Source organism: Bidens hawaiensis, unplaced genomic scaffold (genome assembly GCF_021521415.1).
Source record: "Bidens hawaiensis isolate Kalapana, Puna unplaced genomic scaffold, B.hawaiensis_p1.1 tig00002306_1, whole genome shotgun sequence".
NCBI lineage: Eukaryota > Viridiplantae > Streptophyta > Magnoliopsida > Asterales > Asteraceae > Bidens > Bidens hawaiensis.
In genome coordinates, this window is record NW_027491123.1 from 1,984,124 (window position 1) to 1,997,710 (window position 13,587).

Here is a 13,587-nt window from a genome sequence, read left to right on the forward strand (position 1 = left end):
TCTGGGCAACTTCGCCTTTAAAGCGATGAACTTCGCCTGCAAGCTAAGTTCGCCTGATGAACTTCGCCTGCAAGCTAAGTTCGCCTGATGACAACTTCGCCTGAGGCCAAGTTCGCCTGATGACAACTTCGCCTGAGGCCAAGTTCGCCTGATGACAACTTCGCCTGAGGCCAAGTTCGCCTGATGACAACTTCGCCTAAAGCCAAGTTCGCCTGATGACAACTTCGCCTAAAGCTAAGTTCGCCTAAGGTTTAACTTCGCCTAAAGCTAAGTTCGCCTAAGGTTTAACTTCGCCTAAAGCTAAGTTCGCCTAAGGTTTAACTTCGCCTAAAGCCAAGTTCGATTATGAAGTAAACTAAAAATCTAATGAAAAATGTGTTAAGACAGTTAATAGAAATAAAATTTTTCCAAGCTGACCTGGCAGCTCGACCCCAGCCAGGGGCTCTGCCCCTTGGACCCTGCTAGGGGCTGCCGCCCCTAGACCCCGCTGCCAGGGGCGCTGCCCCCGGACCCCGTTCGTTGTGGGTCATATAAAGATAGACATACATTATGAGAAGTGATAGTTAATTGATACGTATACTTGTTATACAGTCAGCCGTGCACAACTGAAGAAAGGAATTACGATTAACGGTGAACGTAACCGTGTTCAGGTGAGTTTCTAGCCCCATTCCTTGTTATGTTTTCGGGGCTGTGTGCATACTTGATGTGTTGTTAATACATTTATCCTAAGTGATAAGTGTATGCCCTATGTGATATATGTGTTATGTAAGAATGATTGCTTGATGGTACGTGAACGATCTTCGGATATTGCACGTATTGTCAGGTTGTAATGCTATGTATAAGGTAAGTATAATATGAATGCTTATGCGTATGAACGTGATAGAGATAATAAAAGAAGGAAATAATGATGTATGTTCGTATGGTTACGAAAAGGGGTACCGAGCCCTAATAATACTCGAGGTATGATGTATGGTTGTATGGTTACGAAAAGGGTACCGAGCCATAAAAATACTCGGGGTATAATGTATGGAACGAAGAGGGAATCGAACCCTACTAATATTCGAAAACTAGGGACCAGACCCTTATAATATCTGTGATGTTAGGGACCAGACCCTTATAATATCTGTGATGTTAGGGAATCGAACCCTTCTAATATTCGAAACTAGGGACCAGACCCTTATAATATCTGTGATGGTAGGGACCAGACCCTTATAATATCTGTGATGTTAGGGAATCGAACCCTTCTAATATTCGAAAACTAGGGACTAGACCCTTATAATATCTGTGAGGTTATAGGGCGAAAGGCTCTTTAAAACGTATGATTATGTATGTAAAGAAAGTATGAAGGTAAAAATGAAAGTAAAAGCACTTAAGTGTGTATGAAAGAAAGTTAAGAGGTTAAGTATGAAGTGTAAAGAATGTATTGTATGATTATGTGATTAACTAGAACTCACTCAGCGTAGCTGACTTTTAGTATGCACGCAGGTGAGTAGGATGAGACAGCTGGCTTGAGCGGGGACACATGACAGAAGAATAAGAGCCTGGCATCTGAAGACTTACGATGTTTTAATTTTAATGTTTTAATGTGAAAGACAAAGGACGTTTTGAGACAAGTTATGAAATATTATAATGTTTTATGAAAGTTTTATATTCCGCGTAAATGTTTTAATTAACTCTGATATTTAGAACTGTGTTTATGAGTAAATCCAACACGAAAGTAGGGTTACCGGTAACGGGGCCTTACAGGGTTCAACCCCGTCGATAAGGTCATCGAATATCGGTGATTGATCGATAAAATTGAGGTCATTATTTGACCTGGCAACCCCAAAGAACGCATGCAAAAACCAAAGATCCTGTGACGCCACCGCCTCAAGTACAATAGTAGGGCCGGGGTGATCATCTCGGTGGAATTGACCTCGCCAAGCAGTAGGACACATAGCCCAACCAAAATGCATACAATCGAGGCTACCGAGCATCCCGGGGAAATCATGCCTTTCACCGTGCACCTCGTATATGCATTGGATATCATACATTGTTGGTTTACGTAAGTATCTCCGCTTGTATAGTGATATGACCCCTAAATATAATTATTTAAAATTATATAAATAAATGTAAATAATAAAATTTTAAATAAAACTATATACCTTTACAAAAGTGGTTAAGCGAATCGCGTCCGGTCTTTTTAGCCATTTGTAGATACTCGTCCAACATGTCCGAGCCAACACCATACGCTAGTTGCCGAAGAGCGGCGGTAATTTTTTGAGTAGGCGTGAACCCGGGATGACCTCTAGCGTCATCCCTTTGTTGAAAATACTCAAAGTGTTCTGGCAAGTCATTTGCTAGACGCATAAATAATCGTCTAGTCATTCGAAAACGAGTTTTAAAACTTTCCTCACCATATGCGGGATCGGGGCTAAAATAGTGACGTATCAAAGTTTCATTAGCAGTCTTTCGATCACGAAGACGTGGTTGCCGGAATAATGGGGCTCGAGGGCGTCTTTGATCGATCAAAAAATTTATCGTCTTTTGAATCGCTTGACAAATGAGTTCGTCTTCTTCGGAAGAATTGGAAGACGAAGACGATGAAGACGATGCCATTTATAAAAATGGAGAGAAATATAGTTTTGGTAGAGAGGAAGTATGATTTTTTAAGAGAATAAGAGAGAATGAGGTGAGTTTTAATTAAAATAGAGTGTATGGATTGGTATTTATATAGGTTAAACAAAAAAAAAAAACTTTTTTTTAAAAAACACCCCAACGGCTATATTCCCCACGTGGACTGCCCCGCGCCGGCCAACCGCGCCCCCACCCGCGCCAAGGTGGTAGCGGTGTTCGCGAGCCAGGTGGCCACGCCGGGCCTCCGCGCCCCCCATCACGAGACCACTACCCTTAGCCTTATGGTGTTCGCCTCCAACATTGCTCGGCCACCCTGCTCGCGCCATTCATCACGGTCGAGAACGGACTATCTTACCCGGACCCAATACTCTGTGTAACAAAGAATAAGATACCCATGGACACTAAAAATTTCAACTATGTACATTCACGTCTCCACTTTCCTTTTGTGTTCTAGAAGTCAGCTTCTTCACTAAATGGAACCTTTGAAAAGTTCACAAAAGTAATAGTTTTTTTAAGTCGAAAAGAGAGCAAAAACCAAGCATTAAAATGATTATAAAAACATATAACCTTTTGAACTCTTAAAAATAATTTAAACAAATGACAAATTGACAATCCGCAAGACCCGCGAACTATTTTGTAGGTCACAGTTTTTCCCCCTCGTAAATCTAATATTTTTGTCCATTGAGTGGTTATCGGAATATTTTGGAGGTATCGATGCAAATATACGGGTTTTAATTTTTTTATTTGATTCTTAAAATTTTATAAAGGTGATTTCAATTTCAACTAGAGGTTTTGTTTTGTTTGTTTGTTTTTTTTAAATTGGTTCTGACAACTAACAATAGTAAAATTTTGTGGGGAAAAAAAGTATTGGTGTTCTTCGGGTCAAATTTTCGGGTTTCGGGTCGGGTTCTTCGGATTTCAACGTTTTAATCTAGACCCGAAACCCAAACCAAATCTCTCACGGTTTTTTCGGGTTGGGTTAATCGGATTTTGAGTATCTTAGGAAACAAAAGGCTACATTACTAAATTTAAATGCAACATATTCTTCTTTACTCGTAATGTAAATAAACCAATACCAAAACAAAAATAGAACGATAAAACATCCTAACAAGAGTACAATTTAACAAAGTTCAACCATAATAAACAAGACCGACATAATCGTCTTTAGTATGCCACGATTAGGGTGTTGTATTATAGTTGCTTTTAGTCATATATCGAAACATTAATAAACAATTGATTCATAATAGGTAGAATGAGAATAGTTGATTTGGTAGTCATAATTCTGATAACGTCAGCAGCAAGTCTTGGCCTATAATACCTAAAAATATATATTGTTTTAGAACTAAAAATTATTTAGGTTTTTCGGATTGACCCGAAACCTAAAATTCGGACCCAAGAACCAACCCGGATTACTTTGGTTCGGGTTCGGGTTTCTTGGGTCTGGTTAGTTCGGGTTCGAATACGAATTTTCTCAGGTTGAGTTTCAGGTTTCGAGTAAAAATGACAGCCCTAATTGTGTGTACACGTTTAAGTAATTATTGACTTCCATATTAACACAAGTCTAGCTTGTTGTATCCCATGCCTTTACGCCACATGTATTGTGTTGAATCATGTCCCAACAGACAACTTATCACTCTTTATTGTTCATAGTCTCCAAGCGTAAAAGAAATAAAAGTACAAGTATAGGATTAAAATTTGTGTCATAGTTCGAAAAACCTACGATATCGCTCAACTTTCACTAGTATAAATTAAATACAGGGGTGTTTCGGATTTCTTATTTTACCTCCTTATAACTTTTCATTAAATAAATAAGTTCTAACATTGTAACTTATGAAACTTTTTCTCTCACACTCTAAGCAATCCTAAATACCTTGTTACTTTTCAAAAAGTTAATAAGTTATAACTTGGTGAAAATAAGCAATCCCAAACACCCCCATAGTATACTTATTAACAAGACAAAACAGCAAAACTAGTCCTTTATGTTTGCACGTTTTTTCAATGGTCGTCCTTTCGCAAACATAATGACAGAAAGCATCCTTTTTATTTAAAAACTATATCACCTTATGTCCTTTTGCCCTAACCCAGTTAACTTTTCTTGTTAAATCCGGTCATGTGCAAGGCACATGAGGGTAGTTTTGTACATTTACATATTTATTTAATAATTAAAAAAATCAATATTCTATATATATATATATATATATATATATATATATATATATAGGCTAAGTATAAAATGAAAACCCAATTGAGTTGTGAAAACTCTAGAAACCCATTATCAACCACATGTTTTTAATTAATTTTTAAATCTTGTGGTCCACAATTAAAGTGAATAAAAAATGTAAATATAAATATAACTTTTTCTCTCTCCTGAAAACATATATAAAAATTAGTAAAAAAATGTTAAAAAACAGCAAAACATTTTTTTTGATGTTTCGATGTTTTGTATTAAATGTTACAACATATATTACATGTAACAAAAAAAAAAAACGATGTTACATAGGGTTTTCACGGGTTTTCTCAACTCAAGAGGGTTTTCAAACTATACTTCTCCTATATATATATATAGGGGATGGATCTTGCGATAAGTGATTTTATAACGAGAAGTACGAGAAGTTAATCATAACCATTGATGATGATTGATCTATGGTCTATAATCAAAATGGTAATAGTGTAATTATGAGTTTCAACATCTTAATGGAAATTAATGGAGTTTCAAACAAAAAGGGTATGTTGGTATTTTGCTTTGTAGAAGCCACATTTGTAACTTACATTTCATTATTACATTCATAAATTTTAACTACATCATCTCTCAAATAAAATATTCTAATAATTTAAGCTTGCAAGAAGTTATTACAACGTACAAAAAAAAATCATATAATCTATATTACCAAAACTTTTTATTACCAAATAAATTTGTGGGTTTCACCATACGTTTTCTAGTTTATACAAGCTAACATATTCTTCAATATTCATAAAAAGAACGTTGACCAACAATATGTTAAAGTTACATTATTTAGGAATTAATTAGTTCATAGTTAACTAATTTACTAATTAAATTCATAAATTAAAAATGATTATGTTAAAAGTTACATTATTTATTTTGTTAGTGTATGTGGTATTTCAAATTGTGTATGTGTATTTTTTTCGTGTGTAGGTTCATTTTATGTACTATATAGGTTCATACATTTATTATATTTGTGGTATTTTGAATTGTGTAAGTGTAATTTTTATCGTGTAGGTGGTATTTTGAATAGCGTATGTAAGTTTATATATGTATTATGTAGGTGGTATTTTGAATAGTGTAGTTATAATTTATCGGGTGTAGGCTCATTTATGTACTTTAGAGGTTCATATATGTACTGTATATGTGGTTTTTTTGAATTATGTATGTGTATCTTTTAGCACGTGTAGGTTCATTTAAGTAATGTGTAAGTTCATATATGTACTGTGTAGGTGATACTTTGAATTGTATATGTGTAATTTTTTTATCGTTTGTTGGTTCATTTATGTATTGTGTAGGTGGTATTTTGAAGTGTGTATGTATAATTTATATAAAAATTTTGAAATTAAAAATAAAATTAAAAAAGATGTAGATTTGTTTGTTGATAAACTGTAAAAAAGATGTAAATAGGTTTATGTGTAAGATATGCTGTATGACGTGTAAGATGTGTTGCTTAATGTGTAGGATATGTTTTATGATGTGAGGATATGTTATATGATGTGTAGGATTTAGTTTGCCTACACAAAATTAGTTTTGTCTAAACTACAATAGATATGTCGGCGCTACATTAGATATGTCAACGCTACATTAATTATGACTACACAACATTAAAAGTGTGCATACACTATATTAGATATGTCTACATTACACGAAATATAACTACACAACATTTTAAAGTGCGCTTAAAACACATTACGTAGCTACATCTACATTACTTATAAAATAATAATAATAACATCAATTAGTCATTTACAGAACAAAATTATTTTAGATCAAATAGATTACAATGGTTCAAATTTTATATGAAATAAATAATAATAATAATAGTTTGTAACTTACCATTTGCTAGTAACTTATCATTAATTATTAAACCATTAATGAGTATGAGTTACAAAATAAAATACTTTATGTTTCACTAATATACCCTTGCATATAAATAATCAAAATATAAAAAAGAAATTATGTGATTGGTTAGAATCTCTTCTCGCACTTCTCGCAATAAGAAACACTTCTGAAATGAACATAATCCTATATATATATATATATATATATATATATATATATATATATATAAAAGGGTTCAAATAAGAATAAATAGTTTCTTAGGAATGGTAAGAACCAATAGATTTTTAACATTTGGCATTAAACCTATGGTAAAAGAATAAATTTAGGAAACTATGTCGGTTTTTGGTAATTTTAAATCTTAACCATTGATTAACATGATCCAATGGCTATGATTTATTCTTAGTTTTCCTAGGAAACTACTTCTTTTTATTATAACCCTTATATATATATATATATATATATAGGGTAAGGTTAGAATGAAAACCCACTTGAGTTGTGAAAACCCGTGAAAACCCTATGTAATATCATTTTTTTTTGTTACATGTAATATATGTTACATTTAATACAAAACATCGAAAACATAAAAAAAATGTTTTGCTATTTTTTTTTACATTTTTTTAGTAATTTTTATATATGTTTTCAGGAGAGAGAAAATGTAAATAAACTTTTACATTTTTTATTAACTTTAATTGTGGACCACAAGATTTAATCTTTAATTAAAAACATGTGTTTGAGAATGAGTTTCTAGAGTTTTTACAACTCAAGTGAGTTTTTATTCTAACCTAACCATACATATATATATATATATATATATATATATATATATATATATATATATATCTTAAACTCACTCACTCTTACTCTCTCTCTCTCTCTCTCACTTCTTTATCTTTTTCTCTCTTTGACCACCGCCACCACACCGTCCGGCGACCACCCACGCCGTTCGACGACCATCTTCATCGTTTTGGTTTAAAGATCTGGTTCAAGAACAAATTTTGGGTTTTAGGTTTACAGATCCAAATCAAGTGGGTAAACTTTCATGTAAGAGATACATTCAATCTCCATATCTATTCTCTCTCTACTTTCTCTGCAACCTCCATAACCATGGTCGAATTGATGAAGCTGGCCGCCGGAAACACACAATTATATCACGTTTACTCGTTCTAGATATGCGATTGAATAAGAAGGATGTTTATAGATCTAAGATTGAGTAGGCCGGTGGTAGCATCAATGGGCGAATTGTAACGGTTGCCAGCGATGTGGTGGGGGTCATGGCTAGATGGTGGCTGACCATATATTTAACGGCAAGACAGAGATGGGGTGGAGATGGATGATTTTGTAAATGATGAGTATTGGGGATTTAGGGTTCTTACAGTGGGAGTTACAGTGGAGGCGGGTGACGGTTAGTGGTCGTGGTGGTCGTGGGTGGAGGCGGCGGCAGATGGTAGGTGGTGGTGCTTGTTTGGTTGGTGATGGTAGGGGTGGTGGTCTTTAGGAGAATCAGAGAGAGGGGGGGGGGATTTTTTTTTCTTAAGTTTAAATGTTTATTTAGTTTTAATTATTAAATAATATGTAAAGTTACAAAAGTACCCTCATGTGCATTGCACATGACTAGATTTAACGGAAATATTTAACAGGGTTAGGGCTAAAGGACCTAACGTGAAAGATATTTGAAACATACAGTATGCTTTCTGTCATTTATTTCGCGAAAGGATGTGTATTGAAAAAACGTTCAAACATAAAGGACGTCTTTTGTTGTTTTGTCTGTTAACAAATGGTTACACTCTAGTTACTCCACTAGCCCTATATGATCACTATCACGTCAAATCCCTAATGGAATCAAGCGTGATTCCCAATTTATTTGGTCATAAGATACTCCTACACACTTAATCATCAAATTTGACATTTAAACCTTTATTCAAGCCTGATTTTCACTACACACCACATTCGAATAATACTCGTTTATGCCCACTAGAGATAGCTAATACGAATCGAATAGGTAAACTGACATCCATGATATCGATCGTTGGTGAGTGTTGAATGATTGATTGTTAGTTTGAAACCTTAATAGTTGCTGAATGCATCTTGGGCATGGGGTGCACCAATGACCAATATGGGCCAATACCACTTAAGTTATTTTTGGGCTTAAACTTACCATTGCTTCAAACGTTGCAATGTAGAAGAAGTTGCAAAAGCCTTAAAAATTAAACACACGTTCAAACTTTTAAGTCCAATCGTCAGTGTAATTCACACACATGACTTCAGGCCCTTTAGTAATCATTACCCTGGCTATTATTAGTGATTGTCTCAACCTATAATCTTTTTGATAATCAAACAATTATAAATAATAAAATAACTAGTTGACATTAGAGGTGTACAAAAAAACCGGTTTCACCCAAACCGGTTTCCAACCGATCCAAACCGCCAGTTTTAAGACCGGTTCCCCTTAAGATCTACCGAACCGGTTATAAAACCGAACCAGTTTGAAGAAAACCGGTTTAAAACCGGTTAAATCAGTTTATAAACCGGACCGAACCAACGTCACCAGGCAGGCCTATCTTTCTTCTAAACCATTTAGAAACCGAACCGGTTTTGACCAGCCGTTGACCAAACCAATTCGGTTTATAAACCGGTTCAGTTTAGGTTTAAAACCGGTTTTGTACACCTATAGTTGACAACCAGGTGCTAACCTCATAACAATGCCATTTACAAGCTAGTATTGGTGACGGTTGATCGCTATGACACTATTGATCGGGTTTATCAATAAGTAGAGGAAATCTTGTAATTAACCAAAAATCCAAGTATAATCTACTAATCATCATATCCATCCTAACTATGATTATATCCATCCAGGATTTATGCCTATAACACCCTACCTATCAAAAGAACTAACATGTCACTGTTACAAATTTACAAATATCAAGCAAAGCGCAAACCCATAGTTGATGAGAAGTATAGTTTTGACAAAGGAAATTAAAAAAAAATTGATAAACTACATCATTATACCACTAGATTTAAATTCCCTGAAACTCTAGATCTTCATCTCACTACCGATTTGGAAAGTCATGAAACTTGTAGTATGAAGAAAACAACGCACACATGAGCCTAACACATAATGTTTAGTGGGTGGGCAAACTTAACAAAGACAACCTTAGATGAGATTATAGCAATAGCTAAAAAATACAATGAAAATGATCATGAAATAACTAACGCTGACAATACATAAGAACTATGACGTGTGTAAATAAATCTATTTTTCAAGAAAGATTTTTATACAATTGAGTTTTGAGAAAGGTTTTTACCCAAGGACTAAAATACACATCCGATAGGCAAGTATACATAGCAGATAATAATATAGCTTTCGATAAAAACTAGTAATCGACTCTTGGACACGATAACTACTTATCAAACCTGACAAAATCAAGAGATTTTGTGATTTTTTTTAAACTAAGCTAGAGAAATTATAACAAAGCAAAGCAAATAAACAGGAAAGAAAATTAATCAAGAAATGTATGATGTATCACTCAGATGTTATATTTAGTTAACCTAACATTGACAACTCATATGAACTTACGGTGAGATCCTTTTCTACACATAAAACGCGAAACTAGATTCGACTCAGGTCAAGGCCACCTAATCATATGACTCTTTCAAAAGCTAGAACAATGGATACACAATAACCAACCACATACTTATGTTGAGTGATAAATATGGACTAAACTTCCGTCGAGATTACCCAATCCCACAACTAGTCATGTGGGAAAACCACCTAAACTTATGAACACCAAATCTTGAGAAGACGACTTATAAACTTATGCTAATAAACTACAACCCTCATTAACAATGACAGGGGCACACACAATGATTTTCTCAAACTCATGTAGACATGCATATGGATTCACACTTGTCTAATCAAACCTCAAATTCTCCATTCACCATTGCTTGCCAAATACACAATCACATACTAACATACACAACCTATGAATGAATATACTAACACAAAGGTCCTTTTTTTTTAAACATGATATTGTTAATTTAGAAAACTAGAGAAACGGGGGAGGGGTTTGAGTTGGTTTTCTTAATTTTTCTTTAAATAAGAATGCTAATGTTGTTGGTAAACTCTTTTTGGAGTTGAAAATGTTGAATATGCAATAAGCAAAGAATTCAAGAGACAGAGATGACAAAACTTATTTATAAAGGTGCAAGTGGATGTTAACTAATTCATTCTATGTCCTCTCACTAATTCTCCAATCAAGAATTTCTCAACTAACGTTTCTTTTAAATGGAAGAGATCACCGATACATTGAGCTTTTCACTGCTCCAAAGGTAGTGTAACATTATACAAACGTTTCACTAATACAAGGTAGCGATTACCTCTACGTTTCACTAGTCTCAAGAAGTAATGATCACCTCTCTTATAATCACCAAACAAGAATAGTGAATCCCTCACAAATCAATAACCAATACAATACTAGCTAGTGCAAAATCACAATAACACAGAATGAACAATATGTTAGTTGTAGCATAACTCTTCTATTTTACTCTTCTTATTAGGATTAATTTCATATATACCTTGACAAACATTATAAATATCATATACATCCAAGCAAAACTGAAAAATATCACACACACACACAAAATTGAATAATATATGCCATTACAAAGTAGTTAAAGTATCATATGTACCCCCATTTATTAATAAAAATTTAATAAATGACTATTTTACCGCTATTTTCTAAATTTTTTTACTTTCATATATGCACATCTTTTAACGAATAGACCATTCTACCCCCATTCCATTACATAATGTGTTTATATCCTATGCTATTATTCTAATTTTGTTCAACGTGTCTCATCTTTGATAACAACCAAATCGTTTCTCGTCACTTCTTCGAAATTGCAAACCCTTTGAAAGTTTATTGTATCGAATAGTCTGCCATGTTAATATGGTCGGTTTTTTTAAATTATTTTTAATAAACTGGGTATATATGATATATTAATAACTTTGTAAGCGCTAAAACACATAAATGATATTTTAGTTCTGCATGGGCATATATTATATTTTCAATACTTGTAAGGGCACATATAAAATCATCCCTTTTTATTACATTACATTGTAATGTATACTAATGCGGTAAGTGGTAACATCATAATAAATCTGATGCAAAAAGTAATATCATCATCACTATCAATATAAATAGACGTGCATGTGAAACCTTGTCCATAAATACACAAGTTACATAGCTCGAATCAATTATCCACAAGGAACATTAATCCCATTCATAACACATGGCATATGTCCTGATAACGGATTTCTACAAGGTAACGTGACCGAGAAAAGGACAACCATCTACAATCTCTTTTATAAACATTAGGGGGTTAAGGATGTTGATCGATTACCGTTCGGGGTAGTCTCAACTCTCAACCCGAATCTTCAAATCACCCTTAATACACTTTTTTTTTTGTGGGGTGGGGTCGGGTGGGTGGGGGGGTCGGGGTAGAGAGAGAGAGAGATGACCAAACAACCCTGAGCGGTCTCAACTTCGTTTTACTTATTTACTTCATTCATTTGCATACACCACTAATAAAACTTAATAAACTCCTCAAATTTGAGGTGTAATTTCTTATCAATAATTCACCTCGCAATCAAAATTTCCGATCAAATTTAATCATCATTTGTTATTGGGAACATCATCATAATAGCCATGTTGATAGAACAAATATATCAAAATAGCCATTAAATTTGTTATATTATCACTTAGTCTTTTTGGCATATAATAGAGAATAATTACGTATGAGAAATGGTGGTGTAGTTGAGGATGGCGCAGGAATTTTAAGTTTGGGGCTAGAGGTTAAGGTTGGCGTAAGAGATTCTCGTTGCCGACAAATATTTACGCAAGAGTTGATGTGTTGCGGCAAGGAAAATAATGGCGCATAATGTATATAGTTAGTGCAGGAGATGGAGGCTTGGCGGAGGTGCAAAAGTCAATGCTATAATTTAAAAGAATAAAGACTATCTTCCTAATTTTTTTTAGGTACCCTTGATTATTGTAGTTTGGCTTTTACTAGCATTGAGATTTTATTTAAATCTTAAACTTGTCAGATATTTGTTGATATTTTACACAATAATATTCTAAAACCCCTATAGATATCGAAGTAAATTTATTGGTTCACCAATGTGAAAACATGAAATATTTCGTGCCTTCATGGTATTAGAGCATTCTCAACATATATATCTCCATTCACATCTTTATAATTACACTAAAAATACTATATTTTTTTCTTTTGTTTAATTAAATAATATCTTTTTATATTTTTATCATCATAGTTTTCTCTCTTCATCTTATAATTTAAAAAAAAATCATTACATTTTCCCCAAATTTATAAAAAATCACTACATTTTTTCTCTTCACCCTATAATTTACACTCACAACCACTCAAAACACCATCTTATAATTTACAAACTCCACTCACAAGATTTTGGGGGATAAGATGAGAATGCTCTCAGAGCATTCTCATCCAACCCCTTATTTTGTGTGAGAGGTGCTTTTATAATTTAGAGAGTGATTCAAAGTGCTGTGAGTGAAGAGTTTTTATATTTTCGAAAAAGTAATGATTTTTCTGTATATTTGAAAAGTTATTGTTCATCCCCTATAATGTTTTAATATATTTTGAGAGTGGTTGTGAATGAAGGAAAGAAAAAATGTAATGATAAAAGACATAAAAAGTATTATTTAATTGAAATGGAGAGAGAAAATGTAGTGAGTTTTATTGTAATTTTTGATTTAGAGATAGAGAGTAAGAGCATTCTCATCCTACCCATTATTGTATTATGTGAGGGGTGTTTTTATAATTTAGAGAGTGATTCAGGGTATTGAAGAGTTTTTATATTTTAGAAAAAGCAG